This window comes from Pan paniscus, chromosome 4 (assembly GCF_029289425.2).
Source record: "Pan paniscus chromosome 4, NHGRI_mPanPan1-v2.0_pri, whole genome shotgun sequence".
In the NCBI taxonomy this organism is placed as follows: Eukaryota; Metazoa; Chordata; class Mammalia; order Primates; family Hominidae; genus Pan; species Pan paniscus.
Window position 1 is genome coordinate 126,555,176 of NC_073253.2, and position 26,507 is coordinate 126,581,682.

Consider the following 26,507-nt stretch of genomic DNA (forward strand, 5'->3'; position numbering starts at 1 on the left):
CTATTAGAAGTATTTTAAAATAAATTTTAATATCCCAACTCTATCAGATCATTTTTGTTGCATAACAAATCATGCAAAAGCAACAAAAAAAACATGTATTGTTTGTTATGATTCTGTGAGTTGGCTGAATGGTTTCTTTCGGTCTGGGCCAGTTTGGTCGGGACTGAATGGTCTAATCTAACACGACCTTTCTCATATCTCTGGTGTTTGGCCGGCTGGTTAATCTAAAGAGGCCTATCTGAAATTATCTTGTCTTTTACTTGTGAGTTTAATCAGTTCACATTAATTGTGATTTCTGATGTATTTTAATTTATTACTACCAGTCTTACCTTTGCTTTTTGTTTCTTCCTTTTTGCCTTCTGTTGAAATCATTAACTTTTCTTTACCCTTTCTCTATTTTAGAATTGTTATACTTTTTTTTTCTTTTTTTTGGAAATGGAGTCTCACTCTGTCGCCCAGGCTGGAGTGTGGTGGCACGATCTCCACTCACTGCAACCTCCACCTCCCAGGTTCAAGCGATTCTCCTGCCTCAGCCTCCCAAGCAGCTGGGATTACAGGTGCGCACCATGACCCCTGGCTAACTTGTATTTTTAGTAGAGACAGGGTTTCACCACGTTGGCCAGGCTGGTCTCAAACTCCTGACTTCAAGTGATCCACCCGCCTTGGCCTCCCAAAGTGCTGGGATTGCAGGCGTGAGCCACCACACCCACCCTAGAATTACTATACATTTGTTACCTATTTTTTTTTCTTTTGAGACAGGGTCTTACTCCAGTAGCCCAGGCTGGAGGGCAGTGGCTTGATCTCGGCTTACTGCAGCCTTGACTTCCCGAACTCAGGTGATCCTCCCACCTCAGCCTCCCTAGTAGCTGGGACTACAGGCGTTCACCACTGTGTCCTGCTAATTTTTGTGTTTTTTGTGGAGACGGGGTTTCTCCATGTTGCCCAGGCTGGTCTTGAACTCCTGAGCTCAAGTGATCTGCCCATGTCGGCCTCCCCAAAGTGCTAGGATTACAGGTTTGAACCACCACACCCTGCCTATACCTATTCTTTTAGTGGTTACCTTAAAATGTTATCCTGGGCACAGTGGCTCACGCCTGTAATCCTAGCACTTTGGGAGGCTGAGGCGGGTGGATTACCTAAAATCAGGGATTTGAGACCAGCCTGACCAACATGATGAAACCCCGTCTCTACTAAAAATATCAAACATTAGCCAGGTGTGTTGGCGGGCGCCTGTAATCCCAGGTACTTGGGAGGCTGAGGCAGGAGAATTGCTTAAACAAAGGAGGCGGAGGTTGCAGTGAGCCGAGATCATGCCACTGCACTCCAGCCTGGGAAACAAAAGCAAGACTCGGTCTCAAAAAAAAAAAAAAAAAGAAATATTATCCCGTCTTTAAAATAGCTCAAGTTTAAAATGTGTTTACCCTCTTTTTGACTAATCCTCATCATGCTTTTTCTGCCTAATTCCCATCATCTTCCATATTATTGTTCTCTGATATTTTAATTTATTTTTAATTATTTTATGTTTTGACTAGGCTGCACACAGTAAAAAAAAAAAAGAAAAAAATTTTTTGAAAGCTACAAAAAGCTGTACAGTGGAAAGGCTTCTTCCCATCTCTGTCCCTTGCTTCCAAGATCACCTTCTCAGAGGCAACCATTAGTACCAGCTCCTTGAATATCCCACCAAAGGTAATGTGTGCATATACAAACACATACGGGTCTGTATATATTTTTTCCTTTCTCGTATAAGGGATAGCATAAGACCCACACTGTTCTACATGTTGTTTTTCCATCTAAAAATATTTCTTGGAGATTATTTCCTATCAGTACATATATAACTATAATTCTTTATAATTTATATAAATATTTATGATAATACAATAGTTTTAAAATTATTAAAATGGCCATTGTATGCATGTAGCATAATATATTTAATCAGTCACCTACTACGGATATTTATGTTGTTTAATGTCTTTGCTACTAAAAACAATTTTTTTGTTTTGGGACAGAGTCTCACTGTCACCCAGGCAGGAGTGCAGTGATGTGATCTTGGCTCACTGCAACCTCCGCCTCCTGGGTTCAAATGATTCTCCTGCCTCAGTCTCCCAAGCAGCTGGGATTATAGGCATGTGCCACCACACCCAGCTAATTTTTGTATTTTTAGTAGAGATGGGGTTTCACCATGTTGGCCAAGCTGGTCTCGAACTGACTTCAGGTGATCCTCCCTGCCCCTGGCCTCCCAAAGTGCTGGGATTACAGGTGTAAGCTGCCATGCCGGCCTAAAAACAATATTTTAGTGAATATATTTGTATAGACCTCATTCTGCACACTATATGTATATTTGTAGTATAAATTCCTTAAAGGGCCTGCATCAAAGGGCATGTATGTTTTAATTTCAATCAATTCTTCAAATTTCTTTCATTATCGTCTTATAGTCTGCCTCATTAAAACTTCCCATGTACCCCTCTCCATACTTTTTCTGCTTTTATTGGTGGATGTTGATACTCAGGGCAACCTTGAAAGCCGCATGTTGAAGAGGACAAAGTCACCATCAACCTATAGGTCCCTAAATGACTTCATGGATCAGACCTCCATCCCTACCTTTTCCTCTTTCCTCACCTGCTCTTACCACTAGGAAATCCGGCACTAGATTATTATATGTGCAAGAAAAAAAAATTCTGTTGTATTAAGTAAGTGAAATGACGAAGTTTATTTGATGCAGCAACTAGCATTTCCCTATCTAGTCACCTTACAAACTCACTGAATAAATTTTTACAAATAATTGTTTTAAAAAAGATTTCTCTATATCCTTGCCAATGATTAGAAACATTTGTTGTTTGCAAATCAGATAGGTAAAGAATTCATCTTATTGAAGTTTTAAGTTGGATTTCTCTTATCTTATTAGGGTTTTCTGGATAAACAGAATCAATAGGAGATAGATAGATAGATAAATACCTAGATAGATAGATAGGCCGGGCGCAGTGGCTCACTCCTGTAATCTCAGCACTTTGGGAGGCCCAGGCAGGTGGATCACAAAGTCAGGAGTTCAAGATCAGCCTGGCCAAGATGGTGAAACCCCGTCTGTATTAAAAATACAAAAATTAGCTGGGTGCAGTGGCGGGCGCCTGTAATCCCAGCTACTTGGGAGGCTGAGGCAGGAGAATTGCTTGAACCTGGGCGGCAGAGGTTGCAGTGTGCCAAGATCGTGCCACTGCACTCCAGCCTGGGTGACAGAGTGAGACTCTGTCTCAAAAAAAAAAAGAAAAATAGATAGATAGATAAAGAGAAGATTTGTTATGGGAATTGGCTCATGCAATAATTATGGAGGCCAAAAAGTTCTTGCCTTCTGGAAGCTAAAGAACCAGAAAAGCTGGTGGTCCAATGTCCAACGGCAGCAGAAGATGGATATTCTAGTTTAGAAGAAATAATTTGTCTTTTCTCTACCTTTTTGTTCCAATGGGCCCCTCAGCAGATTGCATGCTTGGTGAGGGCAATTTTTTTTTTTTTTTTTTTTTTGAGACAGTCTCACTCTGTCACCCGGCTATAGTGCAGTGGCACGATCTCGACTCACTGCAACCTCTGCCACCCAGGTTCAAGTGATTCTCCTGCCTCAGCCTCCTGAGCAGCTGGGATTACAGACACCCGCCACCACACCTGGCTAAATTTTTTGTAGTTTTAGTAGAGAAGCGGTTTCACCTCGTTGGCCACGCTGTTCTCAAACTCCTGACCTCGTGATTTGCCCGCCTCAGCCTCCCAAAGTGCTGGGATTACAGGCGTGAGCCACCGCGCCTGGCCAGTGAGTGCAAATAGTCTTCACTCAGTTTACTGATTCAAATGCTCAGTTTACTGATTCAAATGCTAATCTCTTCCAGAAATACTCTCACAGACACATCCAGACTTTTTTTTTTTTTTTTTTTTTGAGATAGAGTCTCGCTCTGTAGCCAGGCTGGAGTGCAGTGGCATGATCTCGGCTCACTGCAACCTCTGCCTCCTGGGTTCAAGTGATTCTCCTGCCTCAGCCTCCCGAGTAGCTGAGACTACAGGTGTACACCACCACACCCAGCTAATTTTTGTATTTTTAGTAGAGACGGGGTTTCACCATGTTGGCCAGGATGGTCTCGATCTCCTGACCTCGTGATCCACCCACCTCAGCCTCCAAAAGTGCTGGGATTACAGGTGTGAGCCACTGTGCCTGGCCTATTTTTGTTTGTTTGTTTTTGTTTTTTTTTAGACAGAGTCTCACTGTGTCAGTCAGGCTGGAGTGCAATGGCATGGTCTCGGCTCACTGCAATCTCCACCTCCCGAGTTCAAGCAATTCTCCTGCCTCAACCTCCCAAGTAGCTGGGACTACAGGCACGTGCCACCACACCCGGCTAATTTTTGTATATTTAGTAGAAATGGGGTTTCACTATGTTGGCCGGGCTGCTCTCGAACTCCTGACCTGGTGGATCCGCCTGCCTCAGCGTCCCAAAGTGCTGGGATTACAGGTGTGAGCCACCGCACCCGGCCCCATCCAGAAATAATTTTACCAGCTATCTGGCGTCCCCTAGGCCAGTCATGTTAACACATATAACTAACCATCACACTTATTATGACTTAAGTTAAAAACCGTTTTTTTATATGTGTTCATATATTAAGAACCATTGTTATTTCCTTCTTTGTGAGCTGTCACTTCACATCGTATGTCCTTTCCTTTATAGAATTGTTAGCTTTTTTTCTTGTGTTTATCATATTAATTGCAAGTATTTTTTCTCAGATTGTCATTTGTCTTTTAACTTTGCTTATGGGTCTGTTTGGCTTTTTTCCCTGCAGGAATTTTTGCATAATTTGATGTGTAATAAGTTTAGCAATAGCTTCTTTTATAGTTTCTGCATTTTTTGTCAGATTTAGAAGGGCCTTCATCACTTCACGATTTTTAATAAATATTCTTCCATATTTTCTTGAAGTATTTTCATAGTTTAATTTTTTATATTTAAATCTTCGATCCACTTAGGTTTTATTTTAGTTTGGGGTTTGAGGTAGATAGAGGTTAAGTTTACTTATTATTATTATTATTTTTTTTGAGACGGAGTCTTGCTCTGTCGCCCAGGCTGGAGTGCAGTGGCATGATCTTGGCTCACTGCAGTCTCCGCTTCCTAGGTTCAAGTTGATTCTCATGCCTCAGCCTCCCGAGTAGCTGGGACTACAGGAGTGCACCACCAAGGCCAGCTAAGTTTGTATTTTTAGTAGAGATGGGGTTTCACCATGTTGCCCAGGCTGGTCTTGAACTCCTGACTTCAAGTGATCTGCCCACCTCGGCCTCTCATGCTGAGATTATAGGCGTGAACCATCACACTCAGCCGATTAAATTTACTTCTTTCCCTAATAGCTACCAGTTGTTCTAATGTACTAATTGCTTAATCTGTCTTTTCCACAAGACTTAAGTCTGACCTTTACTATAAACTAAATTTCAATATATGTTACTACAATTTCTGTACTTTCTATTATTTCACTTATTTGTCTGTTTTTCTACCTGCCCAAACCACATTACCCTAATTATCTTTATAAAATGTTTTAATAGCTTATAGACAGAGTTCCCATTCATTACTCCTCTATTTCATATTTTTTCCCAACTATTCTGGCTTATTTTTCCACATAAACTTTAAAATAAGCTCATCTAGTTCTCAAAAAATAAAATTTTTTGTGGGAGACAGCAGGGATCACCTCATTTTAAACCAAATTTAGTCATTTTATTGTTGTTTAATTAAGTCAATATTTAAAAATCCTTTGATCATCATTGGTTTTTGCATCCCACTCTTCCTTAATTCATTTCTCTTTCTATTAAGAAAGTTCTTTCTGAAAAAGTCTAAGACGCAGACTGCCTCAATCAGCTTGTCTGAAATCTTTTTACTTCTCTTTCACTCTTGAATGATAGATTCACTTGATACAGAATTCTATGCTGATGTTTGTTTTCCCGCTTCGGCACCTTGAAATAATTATTCTTTGTTTTCTGATTTCTGTAGTTGCTACTGATGTATCTGTTGTCAGTGAAATTGTTCTTCTGGGTTGCCTTTCTGATTTTTCTTTATATCTGAGGTATTTTGCAATATCCATATTTTCTCAAGGTTTCCTTAAGAGTTTCTTTCTTTTTTAGGAATTTTGTAGTATCACTGTGATGTGTTTGGACATACATACATCACATTTTTTTTTGCTTTCATTTTATTTTTATTTATCTTTGAGACAGGGTTTCACACTGTCACCAGGCTGGAGTGCAGTGGCACGAGCATAGCTTACTGCAGCCTCAAATTCCTGGGCTCAGGCAATCCTCCTGCTCAGCCTCCTGAATAGCTAGGACTATGTAGGATTGTAGGCGCTCACCACCATGGCCCAGCTAATATTTTTCTTTTTTGTAGACACAGAGTCTCGCTATATTGCCCAGGCTTCTTCCAAACTCCTAGCCTCAAGTGATGATCCTCCTGCCTTGGCCCCCCAAAGCACTGGAATTACAGGTGTGAGCCATTGCACATTGCCTTATTTTACTTGTATTTATTCTTTTCTATTCTCAGTGTGTTCCTCTATTTGGGAATTTACTTCTTTCATAATCTTTGGAAAATTATCAGCCATTATGTTTTATATATAGGCTGTCTTGCATTCTTACTACTCTTTGTGAACCCACTATCAGACATATATTGGGCCTATCAGTTTATTCTTCATGTTTCAGAACCTCTCAATAGTATTTTTCATCCTTTTCCCACTGCATGATGCATTCTAAATAATTTTCTCGGGGGTGAGGGCAAGGGGAGGGAGAGCACTAGGACGAATACCTAATGCATGTGGGGCTTAAAACCTAGATGACGGGGGCGGGGCACCGTGGCTCACGCCTGTAATCCCAGCACTTTGGGAGATCGAGGCGGATGGATCGCGAGGTCAGGAGATCGAGACCATCCCGGCTAACACGGTGAAAACCCGTCTCTACTAAAACTACGAAAACAAAAAATTAGCCGGGCGTGGTGGCGGGCGCCTGTAGTACCAGCTACTCAGGAGGCTGAGGCAGGAGAATGGTGTGAACCCGGGAGGCGGAGCTTACAGTGAGCCAAGATCGTGCCACTGCACTCCAGCCTGAGCGACAAAGCCAGACTCGTCTAAAAAAAAAAAAAAAAAAAAAAGTGATGGGTTGTTGGGTGCAGCAAAGCCCATGGTACATATATACCTATATAACAAACCTGCACAATCTGCACATGTATCCCGGAACTTAAAGTAAAAAAATAATAATAAAAAAGAAAAGAAAAGAAAACCTTAAAAAAAATTTTTTTTCTCTAGCTTCCATTTTACTATTTTTTTTCTTCAGGTGTGTATAATCTGTACTCTAATAAGTAGCTCATTGAATTTTTCAATTCAAATAACAGTTTTTAATTTCTAGAAATTTTGTTTTTCAAAATCAAAATTGTCTGTTGTCTTTCATATGCATTATCCTATAATTTTGATTCTTGTCTTTTCTTTAATCTTTTTATCTTTAAACATTATTATTACACCGGGCACGGCTGTAATCCCAGCACTTTGGGAGGCCGAGGCGGGTGGATCACGAGGTCAGGAGTTTGAGACCAGCCTGACCAACATGGTGAAACCCCGTCTCTACTTAAAATACAAAAATTAGCTGGGCATGGTGGCGCTCGCCTGTAATCCCAGCTACTCAGGAGGCTGAGGCAGGAGAACCGCTTCGACCCAGGAGACAGACGGAGGTTGAAGTGAGCCGAGATTGCACCACTGCACTCCAGCCTGGGCGACAGAGACAGACTCTGTCTCAAAAAAAAATAAAATAAAAATAAGAAAGAAAGAAAGAAATATATATATATATATATATAACTTTATTATTTTTTCAAAATTTTAAAAATCTTTTTAATAACTTGAAAGATAATTATTTTTCAGAAACATTTTCTGACTGGGCGTGGCAGCTTATGCATGTAATTCCAGCTACTCAGGAGGCTAAGATGGGAGTATCACTTGAGCCCAGGATGTCGAGGCTGCAGGGAGCCATGATCACACCACTGCACTCCAGCCTGGGCAACAGAGCGAGACCTTGTATCAAAAAAGAAAAAAAGAAATATTTTTCTATAACTCAAGGCCTTAAGGTTGCTTATCCTCCTGTTTATTGTGTTTGGAGGGACTGTAATCTAATTTTATATGTTTTGTTGTTTTTTTATTGTGTATTTTGAGTGACTTTGCCATTTTTTATTGTGAACCTAGCTTCAGTGTAAAATTCATGGACCATTGTTGAAAGAACAACCTTATAGAGCAGTTTTGTGTTTGCTTCTGCAAGGCACCCTAGGTATTTTTCACTGGGGTCCTGCATCAGTTTTAATATTAATGTCTCAGCTTGGACTTCCCTCACCATAGGGGTAGAATAAATTCAGATTCCTCATCTGGAAGAAGCTTAACTTTAAGTCTGGTTTCTCATTTGGGGAAGGGGATCTCTATCCCAAACAGAGTCCAGCTTAGAGCGAGCTTCCTTGACTCTTATTTGACAGTTTTTCTATTCCTCTTTCCTAGAGGGGAACTCCTTCATTAGATCATTGCTTTCTTAAGGAAGTATCAGTTTTATATCCCTGCTTTAGAAGGGTCAAGACTATATTTTATGTTCTCCTTTGATTGTTAAACCCCACCCTCTGGCTATTGGGGTGAACATTTGTATCCAGTAATCTATCTTAGTATCAGTTAATACACTTTCCACTCTAGAAATCAGTTATCAGCAATTTCTGGCACCAGGGAATTTTCTGTCTTTCTTATAGGCTCAGTTACAGACTTTAACTATTTCTCCATGTTTTATGCAACAGTTTTCTAAATTTAAAAATTCATGAATTTTTGTTATGTTTTGTCTTAGCTCAGAATCTAAACTACACTTCCATTCTAGTCATTCATTCATAAATATAGCAGTATTGGGTTTCTCTCCTAACATTTCTCTGTATGTTTATTTTTGTTTGGCTACCTGTCAAACTACATTTAATATCTACTGTCCATTTGTTTTAGAACCTTATAAAAGATATCAGAAAAGTGCATTTATAATATTAAGGTGAAACCAAACATAACTCTTAGCCTTCTGCTTTGAGCTTCAGGCAGATTTTATTCAGAACTTAAGCAAGTTTCTTTGTTAAACAAACAAACAAACAAAACACAAATGCGTCGGGGTATATTAAGCAAGTTTCTCCAAGAGTAAACATCCTTGCATTGTGAGATCATCACAGAATAAGTGACCTACACCTTTGTTTACCATGATTTGATGTTGCAGCCTCTGGTTTATAAAGTTTTGAGTAGCAATTCCCCAGTTTTAATAAAATCATGGTAAAATATCTGTTATATTCCCAATTGCTTTTAAACATTAAAGGGCTTATGGTGAATTTGTCCCAAAGCTTAGTTCTGGAAAACAGTGTGCTCATGTCAGTGATTTTGGAAACACTCTTTTGTCAGAAAATGAAAAATATATGCCATGATCTAGTTCATTTTTTGTTTCATTGCTGGGGACCAGTGTTTATCGATGATACATTTCTGGTGTATGGTGGATAACTTTAGTTTCCTGAATTTCCTTCAGATGGTTTTATGGGTTTTGTTTTTGTTTTTGTTTTTGTTTTTTGAGACGGAGTCTTGCTCTGTCGCCCAGGCTGGAGTGCAGTGGCGCGATCTCGGCTCACTGCAAGCTCCGCCTCCTGGGTTCACGCCATTCTCCTGCCTCAGCCTCCTGAGTAGCTGGGACTACAGGCGTCCACCACCACGCCCAGCTAGTTTTTTGTATTTTTAGTAGAGACGGGGTTTCACCGTGTTAGTCAGGATGGTCTCGATCTCCTGACCTCGGCCTCCCAAAGTGCTGGGATTACAGGCGTGAGCCACCACGCCCGGCAGTTTTATGTTTTTTTCATGGTTATAAAGTTATGGCCTTATTTTGCTTGGTGCTTTCTTTATAAGCTGTCATAATAATTTATTAAACACTGAACCTATCCGGGCATTATTCTAAAGTAAGCTTGTTTTTCCTTATGCTGTACCTCAGGCCTCAAAGTTATATATTTTTACCTTTCTTTTTTCTATTAATTATCATCACTATTTCTTTAGATTTCATCACATCCCACAGGATTTAAGGTTGCTAATATGACCTTAACTTTGTATAAAAGTCAACAAGTTACAATTGCCCTTTTACTCTTAATTCATGTTTAGGTCATTTTCTCTGATCTCAGAAAGTGAATTGTCTTTCCCCTTTATTGAGCACACCCCCTTTGCCTACACCCCTTGATTCACCCCCTTCTCACCTCCCAGACTTTCTTCCATTATTGATTTCTTCTCTTTTATCTTCAATCTCTTCATATTCACAAACACTCAAACTCTCATAATTCCTGCATCTTCTTCAAGCATTTCTTCAAATGTCATCTTCTCAGTGAAGTCTACCTTGACCACCACCTTATTTAAAATTTTAACCCCTCTCCACTTCCTAGTCCTTTTTCCTGCCTTTTTCCTCTTTCTATTAATCTCTGGTACTATATATATTATGCAATCTTCTATATAATAGATTACATATATGCAAGATTGTATATATAAAAATCTTTTATTTTTCACTATCTTGCCACTTGACAAATGGTAAACATTCAATAAGCATTTGTTGAATGAATGAATAATAGTATTGCTATTCATTTGCCCCACCTAATGAAAGCCTGGTATCTTATCAGATATCTGAATTTTATTTTGGCTTGATACTCTTCCAGGCATACATCACACAACTATTATTTACTTGCCGGTATGCATTTGTTTCATCTAAGTTATTATTTCCACAGCGAAATCTAAAGGACGGGTAGTAGTTGTCCTTTACCAAACCAAAACATGAGAAAATGTTCAGAAAACAGAACTGAATTCTGGATTCTTTTTTCCTTCTGCTTCAGTACTACCTTCTTACAAGTGGTGACGTTTGTAGTAAATTGAACAAAAGCGAGTCCTTTCATCTCTGACATTCTGCTTGCTTATTATAATCAGAATAAGTGGCCTTCTGAAGTCAACAGCTGAGAATCATAAGAAGTCATTTGTTTATATATTCTCTCTAGAAAAAGTTTTCGTGTTTGCAAGAAGGTTATCCATTTCTTCTTAAAATTTTATGACTCCTTTTTTTCATGCAATCTTTTTATTCATCAAATGGGTCTGGTGTCATTTTAGCTGAATTAAATAGTTCAAAATTATATAATTAAAAAATTCATTTCTATCACATCTGTCCACAAGTTCTGGCAGCCACCACCTATACGACAGGAGCTACTTAATATGTATGCTCTTGTTTGATCATTTTTTAACGTAACCAAAAATTTCAGGCAGCCAGGATTCAAAGGTTAGGTGGCTATGTTGGTCTAAGAACCTCTTACTGGATGCTGGCCAACACTCCAAGATTCTTTCTAGTTGCAATAGTCTTCCTTTTTCTAGGGTGAGTAACGGTGCCTGAACTATACACCGAGAAAAGCCTCCCAGAAGGTTCAAGGGAGGTGATGTATCGGTCATACTGGTCATGTCAACATTGTGAACAAAGGGCACAGGGCACTGATTTTTGGTTAGGAAATTATCTAAGCCTAGTTCTTACAATCATGCAAATTACTAGTAAAGGATCCCAGAACTGTCGAGAACTTCCTGGAGCAATAAGCACTTACGCATCCTTAGTCCTTTTAGGGACAGTGGACCTCTAAAATGAAATCTTTGAGTAATCTTATGACTCATTTTTTGTATTTTTCTTTCCTTTTGAATTTCACTGCAGTCCTAATGGAACAAATAAGTCCATTTGTGCAGATGAGTTCAGCAAGCATAGCCCCTCTCACACAGGCAGCCTCGTGGGTATGCAATATGTGCAGTTGCACAGGGCTCCATGATCAGAAGGACCCTGCACTAGGCTTAATGTTTTGCTATTGCCAAGTTGATATTCTTAATAATTTTTGGCCGGGCGCGGTGGCTCACGCCTGTAATCCCAGCGCTTTGGGAGGCCAAGGTGGGTGGATCACGAGGTCAGGAGATCAAGACCATCCTGGCTAACACTGTGAAACCCCATCTCTACTAAAAATACAAAAAATTAGCCGGGCGTGGTGGCGGGCACCTGTAGTCCCAGCTACTCGGGAGGCTAAGGCAGGAGAAAGGCATGAACCCGGAAGGTGGAGGTTGCTGTGAGCCGAGATCGCGCCACTGCACTCCAGCCTGGGTGACAGAGCAAGACTCCGTCTCAAAAAAAATAAAATAAAGTAAAATAATTTTTAAACAAGCAGCCCTGCATTTTTCATTTTGCACAGGGCCCTACAAATTATGTAGCCAATCCTGGTCTCAGAATTTGGTCATTCCTAAAACAATGATTATTGGTGAAAATAGAGAAGTTCTGTTTTCAATACAAATTTAAAGTTGCTTGTAAATTAACTTCTGATTTAGCCCAGCAGACTCATAATCTCAGTCTGTGAGAAAGCGGATGAATTGTCTGAGCTGAAATTCCTGCTGCCCAGGCTCATATCTGCAGTTTATACCTTTAAGGGAGCCATAGTTAGATCCCAACAACAGCAATGGAACCCAGAAGACAATAGAATGGCTGTCAAATTAGAATTCAGTAAACTCTCACTTTTTTCAGTGAAGATCCTGAAGTTGAAAGCAAAAGAATGGAAAAACTTTGACCATGCAAATACTAATCATAAGAAAGCTGATGTAGCTTTAATAATTTCAGGCTTTAAAACAAAAAGTAGTACTAGAGATAGAAAACCATTCCACAATGATAAAATACCCAGGTCCAATTCACCAGAAAGACAGAATAATTCTAAATTTGTATGGACTTCATAAAGTGGCCCCAACATCTAAAAAGCAAAAATAAATGTAACTACAAATATGATTAGACAAAATTATAATCATAGTGGGTGATATGAATCTACTTTTTTCAATACTGATAGAATAAGACCCAAAATACCAGAAAAGATAAAGAAGATTTGAACAATATGGTTAGCAAACTTGACTTAATGGACATATGGGGAACACTGTAACTTCAACTGCAGAAAACATGTTCAATTTTAAGCACACAAAAAAACATCTTCAGGCCGGGCACAGTGGCTCACACCTGTAATCCCAGCGCTTTGGGAAGCCAAGGTAGGTGGATCACTTGAGGCCAGGAGTTCGAGACCAGCCTAGCCAACAGGGTGAAACCCTGTCTCTACGAAAAATAGAAAAATTAGCTGGGCATGGTGGCACATGCCTGTACTCCCAGCTACTCGGGAGGTTGAGGCAAGAGAATCGCTTGAACCCGGGAGGCAGAAGTTGCAGTGAGCTATCATGCCACAGTACTGCAGCCTGGGCAACAGAGTGAGACCCTATCTCAAAATAAAAAAAGAGGGGCTGCTGAGTAATATGCTCCAAGACCTGTTGGGTTAGGTCACAGCAACAAGGCCCACCAGCCCTCAAAAATTAAAAATATGCAGATCACTCTGAAGGGGGGTGGATTCACTGCAAAAACAAACAAACTTGAAAATGTGTATTTTTTATGGCTGAAGTTGGGGGACTCAGAATTACTGGGGGAAAATTACTGGGGGGAATCATGATAAGGGACAGCAGGAGCTGTTCCTGAAATATACAAAGAAAATGTAATGGCAAAGCTAAGATAGTGGTTACCAGTGGCTGCTCAGAATTGCAGCTGGCCTTATGGGAGCAAATCCACAAACCAACCAATAGACTGGTGGGAAAACCCAGAATGGAATCAGAAAATAATTATGAAAACAGGAAAGAAAAGACAAAGATAATGTCTGGGAGCTGGTCCCCAACTTCTCCCAAGGAGGAGGCAGCAAACATTCTTGAATTTTCTAGATACCAGCTCTTACAAGTGGTTATTTTCGGGTTTTGGTGTGTTCGCTTTCTAATTTATTTATTTTTAGTCTCTGCTGTGCCTACTGTTCTTTTGTCAGTCACCATAATTGATACTGTTCTGGGTACTGACATACTGATTGCGTTTATTCAATGTAACCCTTGTTGGTGATTGCTATAACAATTGACCAGATTCATAGTCAAGAACAGCCTGTTCTTACCAAGATTGTACATTGAAACAATGTGTCATACCAAGAAGAAGAAAAAAAAAATACTTAGTCTTCTCACATAATGTTTAACATACCAGTTGTTACACACTGCTGTCCCCTGGTCTAGTTAAAGGGTTCTGAAGGCTGATAGAAGTTAACAGTGTTTGGTGGCTTACCATGGTTCACTGGGACTTAAACAGGTGAGTAATTAATGTTATTCTCATAATGTAATGGTGCCTAAATTCTCCTGCATATTAGAATCACCTGGAGAGCTTCTTTAACAATCCCAGTGTCAGATGAATTTTCTTAATCATATTACTTGAAGTTACTTGAGCCTTTACCTTCTTTTTTCTTCCTGTTTCTTTTATTAAAAGTAACATTCCTTGAACATCAGAATTTATGACATTTATGTTTTATCTTTAACCATAAACTTGACTTTTATTTTAGTCTATTGTTTTAGTCTATATAGTCTATTTTACAGTCTATGACAGCTAAATGAATTCAATACTTCACATTTTGTCCTTTTGCTGCAGTTTCTCCATCTCTCACTTGGCTGAAAGTAAATCCTCAAGTAGTTTGTTCAAGAAGAACTCACAGGGGTTATATTGCCTGAATTCTTTCATATTGAGAATTGTACTTCTATTACTTTTATACCTGAAAAACAATTTAACTGGACATAAAATTGTTGAGTCATGCTTTCTTTCCCTGAGGACTTTGGGTTCCTTGAGGATATTATTTTATTGACTTCTAGTCAGGGCTATAAAAAAGTCAGGCCAGGTGTGGTGGCTCACGCCTGCAATCCCAGCACTTTGGGAGGCTGCAGCAGGCAGATTACCTGAGGTCAGGAGTTCAAGACCAGCCTGGCCAACATGGTGATACCCCTTCTCTACTAAAAATATAAAAATTAGCTGGGAGTGGTGGTGGGCACCTGTAATCCCACCTACTCAGGAGGCTGAGGCAGGAGAATTGTTTGAATCCAGAAGGCAGAGGTTGCAGTGAGCCAAGATCACCATTGCACTCCAGCCTGGGTGACAAGAGTGAAGCTCTGTCCCAAAAAAATAAAATAAAATAAAAAGAAGAAATCACAGACACAATTTTTGTGACTTAAATTTTTGCCAGGTTTTTTTGGTTTTTGACATTCAATAACTTTTTTGCTAGGATATGTTTCATGTAGGTTGGTCCATAATAGAGTTAGGTTACCTTTTATCTGGATAAATAATTTTTCTTGATTTACGTCTTTAAATACGTATGATGGTTCTTTTTCAGGGTGGGTGAGGGTCCATGTTTGTGAGGACACCAATTATGCATATGTTGGATCTTTTTTCTTATCTTCCATACCTATATTTTTCACTCAAATCCTTTTTTTTTTTTTTTTTTTTTGAGACAGAGTTTGGAGTGCAATGGCGTGATCTCAGCTCACCACAACCTCTGCCTCTGGGATTCAAGAGATTCTCCTACCTCAGCCTCCTGAGTAGCTGGGACTACAGGCATGTGCCACCATGCCTGGCTAATTTTTGCATTTTTAGTAGAAATAGGGTTTCTCCATGTTGGCCAGGCTGGTCTCAAACTCCCAACCTCAGGTGGTCTGCCTGCCTCAGTCTCCCAAAGTGCTGGGATTACAAGTGTGCGCCCCCATGCCCAGTGCACCAATCCTCTTAAATACTTGCTTTAATTCCATTTCATTTTGTAGATTTTCCTCAATCTTTTGTTCTATGTCTCTTGCTAGGTTTTTAGTAGTACCTTTTATTGAGACAAATAGTATTTAGTATTTTTGCAAAAACACCAAACAAAATATTAGCAAATCAAATCCAACAATGTATTTTAAAAAGGTAATATCCTACAACCAATAGTTTAATATTAGAAAATGTATGTATATAATTTGTCACATCAACAGATTAAAATAGATATGTTGTATGATCATATTAAAAATGTAAAACAGCCGGGCGAGGTGGCTCATGCCTGCAATCTTAGCACTTTGGGAGGCCGAGGCGAGTGGATCACGAGGTCAGGAGTTCAAGACCAGTTTGGCCATCATGGGGAAACCCTGACTCTACTAAAAATACAAAAAACTTAGCTGGGCATGGTGGTGGGCGCCTGTGATCCCAGCTACTTGGGAGGCTGAGGCAAGAGAATCACTTGAACCCGGGAGGTGGAAGTTGCAGTGAGCTGAGAATGCACCACCGCACTCCACCCTTGACGACGCAGCAAGACTCCGTCTCGGAAAAAAAAAATGTAAAACAATTATTTATTTATTTATTTGTATAGATAGAGTTTCACTCTCACTCAGGCTGGAGTGCAGTGGCGGGATCATAGCTCATTGTAACCTGGAACTCCTGGGCTCAAGTGATACTCTCGCCTCAGCCTCATAAGTAGCTGGGATTATAAGCACAACAAGCCCAGCTAATTTTTAATTTTCTTTTTGTAGAGACAGGTCCTTTCTTTGTTTTCCCAGCCTGGTCTTGAAATCCAGGCTCCAAGTGATCTTCCTGCCTTGGCCTCCCAAAGTCTGGGGATTACAGCCATGAGCCACCATGCCCAGCCATAAAACAAGTATTTTACAAAATTTGATAGCTATTCATAATTTTAAAAATTATTTACAATTTTTTAAATAATTAAAAAATTTTAGTACATTAGAAATAGATGGAAACTTCCTTAACTTGATTAAGAGTATCTATACTAGAAAATCTAAAGAAACATCATTCTAAATGGGAAAATATTAAAAGCATTCCTTTTTTTATTTTTTTTATTATTATTTTTTGAGATGGAGTCTCACTCTGTTGCCCAGGTTGGAGTACAGTGGCGCGATCCCGGCTCACTACAACCTCTGCCTCCCAGGTTCAAGCGATTCTCCTGCCTCAACCTCCTGAGTAGCTGGGACTGCAGGCGCACGCCACCATGCTTGGCTAATTTTTGTATTTTTAGTAGAGACGGGGTTTCACTGTGTTGGTCAGGCTGGTCTCGGACTCCTGACCTTGTGATCCGCCCATCTGGCCTCCCAAAGTGCTGGGATCATAGGCATGAGCCACCATGCCCGGCAGAAGCATTCCCTTTTAAAACAGGAATGAGATGAAGATTCCCCTGTCATTTTTTCTGTTTAATCTTCATTGGTGGTCCTAACAAGTGCAGAGGCATAAGGATTGGCAAGGAGGAAATAAAACTGTATTTGTGGTTGATATGATTCTTTACCTAGAAAACCCCAAATAATCTTCAAATTAACAAGATATCTGATGTGAAACAAAAGTCAATTGCATTACTACATATTAGCAACAAACAACTAGAAAACATAAAGAGAATAAACTCTTTACAGTAATATCAGAGAATATCAACTATCTAGGAATAAATCTAACAGAAGTTAGCCAAGACCTCTTTAGGGAAAATTATTATAAAACGTTGTTAAGAAACACGAAAAAGTTCTGAATAAATGGAGAGCTGTACCTGTGTTAATGTGTAGGAAGACTTATTATTATGAATGTATCAATTGTCCCCAAATTTATCAAAATATCCAATGTAATTCCAATTAAAATTCCTACAAGAGCTTTAATGGAACTTGATAAGATTACTCTAAAATATATATATTGAAGATTAATAAGTGTCCATGAATAGCCAGGTTACGTCTTTTTTTTTTTTTTTTTTTTTTGATACAGACTCTTGCTCTGTTGCCCAGGCTGGAGTGCAGTGGTGCAGTCTCGGCTCACTGCAACCTCTGCCTCCTGGGTTCAAGTGATTCTCCTGCCTCAGCCTCCCGAGTAGCTGGGACTACAGGCATACACCACCATGCCTGGCTATTTTTTGTATTTTTAGTAGAGATTGGGTTTCACCATGTTAACTAGGCTGATCACGATCTCCTGACCTCAGGCAATCTGCCCACCTCAGCCTTCCAAAGCGCTGGGATTACAGGCGTGAGCCACCACGACCGGCCAGGTTATTTCTAAAGAAGTATCAGGGAGAGAGGATTTGTCCCAGTAACTATTAATATTTATTATGAAACTAAAATTAATAAGATGGTGTGGGATTGGTGCAGCAAAAAATAAATTAACCAATGAAACAGAATGGATATCTTAGAAACCGACCCACACATAAATGTTTGATATATGACAAAGATGCCATGTCAGAAAAGTGAGGAAAGGAGGATCTGTTTAATAAATATAGCAGGAAGAAACTGGATTCCTACCTGGCACTATATACAAAATCTCCTCCATTTGATTTGATGACTTTACTGTCAAAAACAAAAGTTAAAAACTCTTTGTAATTAACATCTCCTAGACAATATTAAAATTGAGAACTTTTGTTCAACAGCTTTATTGATCACAAAAATGCAAATAAGGACTGCAGAGATTAGCTGGGTGTGGTGGTGCATGCCTGTAGTCCTAGGTACTCAGGAGGCTGAGGCGGGAGGATCACTTGAATCCAGGAGTTCGAGGTTGCAGTGAGCTATGATTGTACCACTGCACTCCAGTCTGGGCAACAGAGTGAGATGCTGTCTCTAAAAAAAAAAGAGCATAGGGAGATATCATTTTACGTTTATTCAAAAGGCAACAACTTAAGGAGTCTGTGCTAAGTGTTGGGAAGGCTGTGGATCCATTGCTTATGAAAATGAAAGTTGGTTCTGGGGCATAATGGGTACTAAACAACAACAAAAACAGAAAATGCAAATTGGCAAATTGTGTCATTATCACTCCAAATTGAATATTCATATACCCTATGAGTCAACAATTCTACTGTTCGGTATACATCAAGAGAAACTCTTGCACATATACAACAGGCACCAGGTAAAAGGACAATCATAGCTCCACTTTTTACAAAAGCAAAAACTTGGAAACAACCCAGATGCATGCCCATCTACAGGAGAGTGGATAAATAATCTGTGGTACATTTCAACAGAGAATATTATACAACAATCAAAATAAGTAATTTACAGTGACAGCAACAATGTGAACTTATATTGACACATGTTAGTTGAAAAGAATAGGTTCTACACTATTACATAGAGGAAACAACAATTTCAGAATGAGCTATCAAGCCACAGAAATACATGGAGGAAACTTAAATACATATTGCTAAGTGAAATAAGTAAATCTGAAAATCATATTGTTATTCCAAATATATGACATTCTGGAAAAGGCAAAACTATGGAGACAGTAAAAAGATCAATGCTTGCCAGGGACTGTGGAGCCAGGGTAGGGGGAGGTGGGAAGGTGAAAAAGAAATGAATAGGTGGAGCATAGGAGATTTTTAGGGCTGTGAAACCATTCTGGATGATACTATGTCATTATACATTTGTCAAAACCCACAAAACATATAATAAAAAGAGTGAACCCTCATGTAAAAACTATGAACTTTAGTTAACAAAACTATAGCTTGGGCCAGGCGTGGTGGCTCTATCTGTAATCTCAGCACTTTGGGAGGTTGAGGTAGGAGGATTGCTTGAGCTCAGGAGTTAGAGACCAGCCTGGTAAACAGAGCAAGATCCCAGGGTCTCTTAAAAAATACTATGGTAATATTGGCTCAGCAATTACAACAAATATACCACATGAATCCAGCATGTCAACAAAAGGGGGAATTGGAGGGAGGGACAGAGAGGGAAGTAGGGTTATATGAGAACTCTCTGTACTTTCCACTCTGTCAACCTAAAACTGCTTTTAAAAATTTCATTAATTTAAAATTTTTTAAATGTATTTTAAAAGAATATATAGATACAATAAAACTATATAAAAACAAAGCTAAGAAATGATAAGCAATAACAAATAAATGACTTAACATTTTGTGTATCTGTTTTATTCAATTACAATTTATCTGTTAACAGAATATGAAAGTAGAACTGAAATGCTTTTGTAGTGCGCAAAAGAATATGTTGGGCAGGTCTTGACTGGAGTAGAAGGGCATAATAATCCTCTTTGAGTTCTTTCTCTTCTACACCAAGAAATCACTGTGGAGATAATTCTTTTTACTAAAGGTAATCATTTTCAAGAAAACTTTCATCTTTTCCCCATTTAGAAAATTCCCTGATATCAGCTTGTCAAACAGCCAAAATGTTAACATCAAGTAAGTTAATTTCCTTTCTCTTTTAAGTCATCAGCCTCTTCTAACAGGTTCTTATATTTTTATCTTTGCATTTAACATGCTTTTTAGTAAGATAGAATATGCAATTTTATATTGTGAGAGAAAGCAAAACTAAAAAAAGAAAAAAAAATTGTCTGGGAGACAGTACATGAATAGCAGACTGCCACATGGAAATAACATTGCCCAGGTTGAATCCCATATGTGTGCAATTACTCTTCTAAGGAGATAACTCCAGCTAGTATAAAACTGTTCCAATTAATAAAAAATAAACCAGGGGCTGGGTATGGTGGCTTGTGCCTGTAATTGCGGCATTTTGGGATTCCGAAGAGGGTGGATCACTTGAGCCCAGGAATTCGGGACCAGCCTAGACACATAGTGAGACCTTGTCTCTACAAAAAAATAAAAATTAACTGAGCATGGTGGCACACGCCTCTGATCCTAGCTACTTGGGAGGCTGAGTTGGCAGGAGGATCGCTTGAGCCTAGGAGGTCAAGGCTGAAGTGAGCCATGATTGTGCCACTTCACTACAGCCTGGGCAACAGAGCAAGACCCTGTCTCAAAAAAGTAAGAAGAAAAAAAGAGAGAAAGAGAGAAAAAGAGAATGAGTGGAAGGAAGGAAGGAAGGAAGGAAGGAAGGAAGGAAGGAAAGAAGGAAGGAAGGAATCATGTGGGTACTATAATTTCAAGTTCTCACATACTATCCTTTATGAATGAAGGTTACAAGAAGCTTATCAAGGATAATTAATTAAAGTAATTAAAGCAAGACTATTTTAAAGTTCAAAGGTTTTGTATGATACATTAAGCATATGTTCATATATTTGAACTTTACTCTTAAAGCAACATCATTAGTACATTTTGTCCTCCTGCCTGGCTCATTATCATATTCTAAATAAAGTCAAACTCCTTATCGGCCAGTTGCGGTGGCTCACGCCTGTAATCCCAGCACTTTGGGAGGCCGAGGCGGGTGGATTGCCTGAGGTCAGGAGTTCAAGACCAGGCTGGCCGACATGGTGAAACCCCGTCTCTACTAAAAATACAAAAAAAATTAGCCGGGCGTGGTGGCGTGTGCCTATAATCCCAGCTACTCGGGAGGCTGAGCAGGGGAATTGCTTGAACCAGGGAGGTGGAGGTTGCAGTGAGCTGAGATCACGTCACTGCACTCCAGCCTGGGTGACAGAGCGAGACTTCGTCTCAAAAACAACAACAACAAAAAACTCCTTATCATGATCTAGTGCCTCTTTCTGCAGGTCCAGCATCATCTGGGCCCACATGCACCCTTCCTCTAGCCCTGAACTCATTCTCTAGTTCCCTAAAGGCATCAGCCTCTCATATCTTCCTGATTTTATACATGTTATTCTTCTACGCACAGAGAATTTCAACTTTCCCTCCATTCTTGGGTAATTCCTCTCAAGCATCTGCTCTTTTAGGAATCCTTTCTGGACCCACACAGGTTAAGTCAAATTTCCTCCACTAGATCTATCTCTGTGATAATACTTCTAAACTGTGCAACTTCCTCTTCGCACAAGGGTAATGCTGGAGCCGGAAGCTGTGGTGGCAGTTTCTTGATTCAGCAGTTTCCTGACTAGAGATAGAGCCAGAGCAGAAGATGGGCAGAGTCTGCATGTGGCTGCAGGACCTCTGTCAGAGAATGAAACACTCATCTCATGGTAAGGCTGGTCTGAGAGCAAGGTCAAGATAAAGAGCCATATCCTAAAAAAAAAGAGAAGCAGCAAAAAGCTGTTTGGGTGTACGGGAGATGAGCTTGGGAATACCTCAGTGACGAAGGGATGTCAGAGGTAGTATGAGGTGAAAAGAGCTGTTGGAATACATAACAGTGCTGAATTGCTGGATTGTCTTCCACCATTCTTCATCACCATCCCAACAGCTTAAGGATAGAGATTTCTATCACGAAATCCCTACTACCTACTATAGCCACTCAATAGGTGGACAGCAAAAATCTGTTGCATTGAATTGATCCTATTAACTCTCCCTTAAAGACCATTCTTTAGAACTTCTTACAGGCCTGGCACAGTGACTCATGCCTGTAATCCCAGCACTTTGGGAGGCCGAGGCGGGTTGATCACCTGAGGTCAGGAGTTTGAGACCAGCCTGACCAACTTGGCGAAACCCCATCTCTATTAAAAATACAAAAATTAGCTGGGCATGGTGGCACATGCCTGTAATCCCAGCTACTCAAGAGGCTGAGGCAGGAGAATCGCTTGAACCCAGGAGGCGGAGGTTGTAGTGAGCTGAGATTGCACCATTGCACTCCAGCCTGGGCAACAAGAGCGGAACTCTGTCTAAAAATAAAAAAAAGAACTTCTTACAAAGGATACTTTTCTAGGAAACTTTTCTTCCTCACTATGAAGGATTGTCTTTTGACAAATACTTGCGTTAGGTTTTTTTGGGAATCTCTCATAGTCACTTTCAGTGTTCCACCTTGCATTATGCATGTTCGGATGTGTCCTATATTTTCTGAGTCCACTTTAGGAGAAACACCACTGTCTGAATCATCTCTGAAGATTGCACAGGGCTTTCTGTCCAGTGGAAACACCACAGATTTTTTTTTCTTTTTATTATACTTTAAGTTCTAGGGTACATGTGCACAACATGCGGGTTTGTTACATAGGTATACATGTGCCACGTTGGTTTGCTGCACCCATCAACTCGTCACTTACATTAGGTATTTCTCCTAATGCTATCCCTTCCCCAGCCCCGCACCCCCCCAGCAGGCCCTGGGGCACAACACAGATTTTTTCACATGTGTATAGAAATAATAAGTCTTAGTTGGGCACGGTGGCTCACTCTTGTAATCCCAGCACTTTTGGAGCCTGACGTGGGTGGATTACTTGAGGTCAGGAGTTCAAGACCAGCCTGGCCAACATGGCGAAACTCCATCTCTACTAAAAATAAAAAAATTAGCTGGCCCTGGTAGCCGGCGCCTGTAATCCCAGCCACTCCGGAGGCTGAGGCAGGAGAACTGCTTGACCCCAGGAGGCGGAGGTTGCAGTGAGCTGAGATGGCGCCACTGCACTCCAGCCTAGGCAACAGAGTGAGACTCCATCTCAAAAAAAAAAAAAAGAGAGACAGAAAAAAAAAAGAAAGAAAGAAAAGAAAAGAAAAGAAATAGTAAGTCTTTAGGTGGCTGCTGTGCATTGCTCCTATTACCCACCATTTCTGATTTGCTTTAGTCTTCATTCTTGCATAATGGGTAGGTTAACTTAGAGAGAAAAAACAAGCTTATGTAGAACCAAAAGTCTAGTCCAATGTTTTTAAAGGAAAAGCAAATGACATGAATATATAATCATCTACTGAAGTTACTTTAAAAAGCAATGAAGCCAACATGCTTTCTACAGTGCAAGATAGATTTTTGTTTTAACCTAGTTATCATGGTTGCCAAGTATTACTTTAACTATGTAGCTTCGATTTGTCATATGTTTTGGAAATGAAATTAGAAATCTGTGTACCACTTACACCCTGATCCTCTGATTGAAGTGTGACTCATTATAACTAAGAACTGATGGGTAAAAAAAAAAATCTTCTAAGTTTGCTGTGTGCCAGAATGGGAAATATGTGTATGTGTGTGCTCATATATTTATAATTATCACTTATCATTTATTTATGTTTATTTTAGAATTGACAAAGAGTAAAGGAGAATTTGCTGAAATACTTATTTAAAGTCTAGTACTAAGCTGTCGGGTACCATAGTCACTAGCTACACATTGCTACTGAGCACCTGAAACATGGCTATTCTGAATTGAGATGTGCTGTAAGTATAAAAAATTCTGAATTTGAAGTCTTAGTTTAAAAAATGTAAAATATATCATTAATACATTTTATATTAATTGCATGTTGAAATGACAATATTTTAAATAAATTATATTATTAAAATTACATTTTTTTAATGTAGTGACTTGAAAATTTAAAATTACGTATGTGGCTTGAGTTATATTTCTGTAGGACAGCATTGGTCTATTGTATGCCATAATTTAGTTACTTTTACTATAAAAAGATTGCGAGAGAGCCGGGCGCAGTGGCTCATGCCTGTAATCCCAGCACTTTGGGAGGCCCAGGCCAGATCACGAGGTTAAGAGTTCAAGAGCAGCCTTGCAACATGATGAAACCCCATCTCTACTAAGAATACAAAAATTAGCAGGGTGTGGTGGCATGTGCCTGTAATCCCAGCTACTCGGGAGGCTGAGGCAAGAGAATTGCTTGAACCCAGGAGGCAGAGGCTGCAGTGAGCCTAGATCATGCCACTGCACTCCAGCCTGGGTGACAGAGCAAGACTCCGTCTCAGAAAAAAAAAGATTGCAAGGAAGTTGTGAAAAAAATTCCACTATAATAATGGAGGCAACTTATTGATAGTCTACTATGCTGCAGGCATTGAGATTTTATATGAATTATTAAATTTAATTCTTGCCAAATCTTATTAGGTAATTACGCAGGCCTTATTATATTTTATGATGAGTAGACTGGGACTCAAATATGTTAAGAAAATTGCCCAAAAGCCCAAGATCAGATAATCTGCAAAACAAACCCATATCCGCCTGACACTAGAGACCATTCTCTTTTTACTAAGGGACTTTGTCTTTCCACTGTCTTTCGTCTTCAGAGAATGGCACCATATGCTACCAGAAATTCTATTACCACCCACAAATGAGAGGACTACCAGCTTGTTACTTCAAAATAATGTCACATTTGCTTTTTTGCCCAAGTGGAAATAACACAGTAAGTCCCCATTTGCCAAATTATCAGGAATTCCAGTCTTTGCCCATGGTTCCCTCCCCTGTATAATCATAAACAAAAATCCCAGGCTTGTTTGCTAATGCCTGAGAATTGACGCCTTTGTCTTTATGGCTTGACAATGGAGTGGAAACTCAGATACACTCTTGAGGCTAGAGGGTCACCTCAAAGCTAGTCTAGAGAAGAGTTGGGTCTGTGACAGTGGCTGTGTTTTCTATTGCTGTGTGACAAATTAATATAAACTTAGTGGGCTGAAACAACATCCGTTTATTAGTTCATACTCTCTGTTGGTCAGAAGTTCAGCACAGCATGGCCAGGTTCTCTGCTCACGGTATCAGGCTGAAATCAAGGTGTTTGCAAGTCTGAGTTCTCTTCTGGAGGCCTGGGGGAGAATCTGCTCCCAAGCTCTTACTGTTGTTGGTAGAATTCAGTTCCTTGAGGGTATAGGACTGAGGTTCTGTTTCCTTACTAGCTGTCAGCCAAGGGCCACTTTCTGCTCCTAGAGCCTACTTGCATTCTTTGCTATGTGGCCCCACCCCCATCTTCAAGTCAGCAACAAGCATCACGTTCTTTTCATTCTTTGAATCTTTCTGACTTCTCTTTCTGCCATCAGCCAGAGAAAACTCTTCACTTTCAAAGGCTCATGTAATTAGACCAGGCCCACTCAGATAATCTCCTTATGTTAAGGTCAACTATGACACACAACCTAACATAATCATAGGAATGCTATCTCATCCTATTCATAGGTTCTGGAGATTAGGACCCAGAGTACTGGGGTAAAGGGGTGGTGCATTTTTAGCAATCTGTCCATCACAGTCCTGGGGATTATGTAGGGCATGTACACCAACACAGTGACAGTGGCAGGGAACATAGCATCAGAACACTCCCAGCTACCCAGCCCAGCTAGTGGTGGGGTCAAAAGCAAGAGTTGAATCACTATGAGGCAGTAACACTTGCTGGGGGAGGAGTGTAGATGGGTGTGAAGAATCCTGGTTTGCCATCGTCCAACTTCACTTCCAATTTTTACTCACCATGAACTTTCTTTTTTAAAAAAATTATTATTATTTTAGTAGAGAAGTGTTTTCACCATGTTGGCCAGGCCAGTCTCAAACTCCTGATCTCAAGTGATCCGCCTGCCTCGGCCTCCCAAAATGCTGGGATTAGAGGTATGAGCCACCGTGCCTGGCCTCATGATGAACTTTCTTTATGAAAGCAACATGTATATCTCTGTGCTAGGAGGAAGTGGCAAGATTTCTGTTCCACTTGCTAATTTTTTTTTTTTTTTTTTTTTTGAGACCGAGTCTTGCTCTGTCACCCAGGCTGGAGTGCAGTGGCACGATCTTGGCTCACTGCAACCTCTGCCTCCCAGGTTCAAACGATTCTCCTGCCTCAGCTTCCCAAGTAGCCGGGACTACAGGTGCGCACCACCATGCCTGGCTAGTTTTTTGTATTTTAGTAGAGATGAGGTTTCACCATGTTGTCCAGGCTGGTTTCAAAGTCCTGAGCTCAGGCAATCCACCTGCCTTGGTCTCCCAGTGTTCTAGGATTACAGGGGTGAGCCACGGCGCTCGGCCCCACCTGCTAAATTTAAGGGCACCAAATCTCTCGGTGCTTTGAGACCATCTAACAAGATATTCCGTTTCTCCTCTTCCTGGATTCCTGGTGAACCAAAGAGATGGGAGACCC

The 26,507-nt window shown here is 40.1% G+C and overlaps 1 long non-coding RNA gene across 1 annotated transcript; it reads left to right on the forward strand.

Moving 5' to 3' along the window:
* On the forward strand, positions 1-24,806 carry LOC134730373 (uncharacterized). The gene is made up of 3 exons (XR_010112122.1): positions 1-1,686; positions 23,710-23,844; positions 24,691-24,806. It is a non-coding gene; the product is annotated as an uncharacterized LOC134730373 (long non-coding RNA).
* Positions 24,807-26,507: the final 1,701 nt, after the last annotated feature.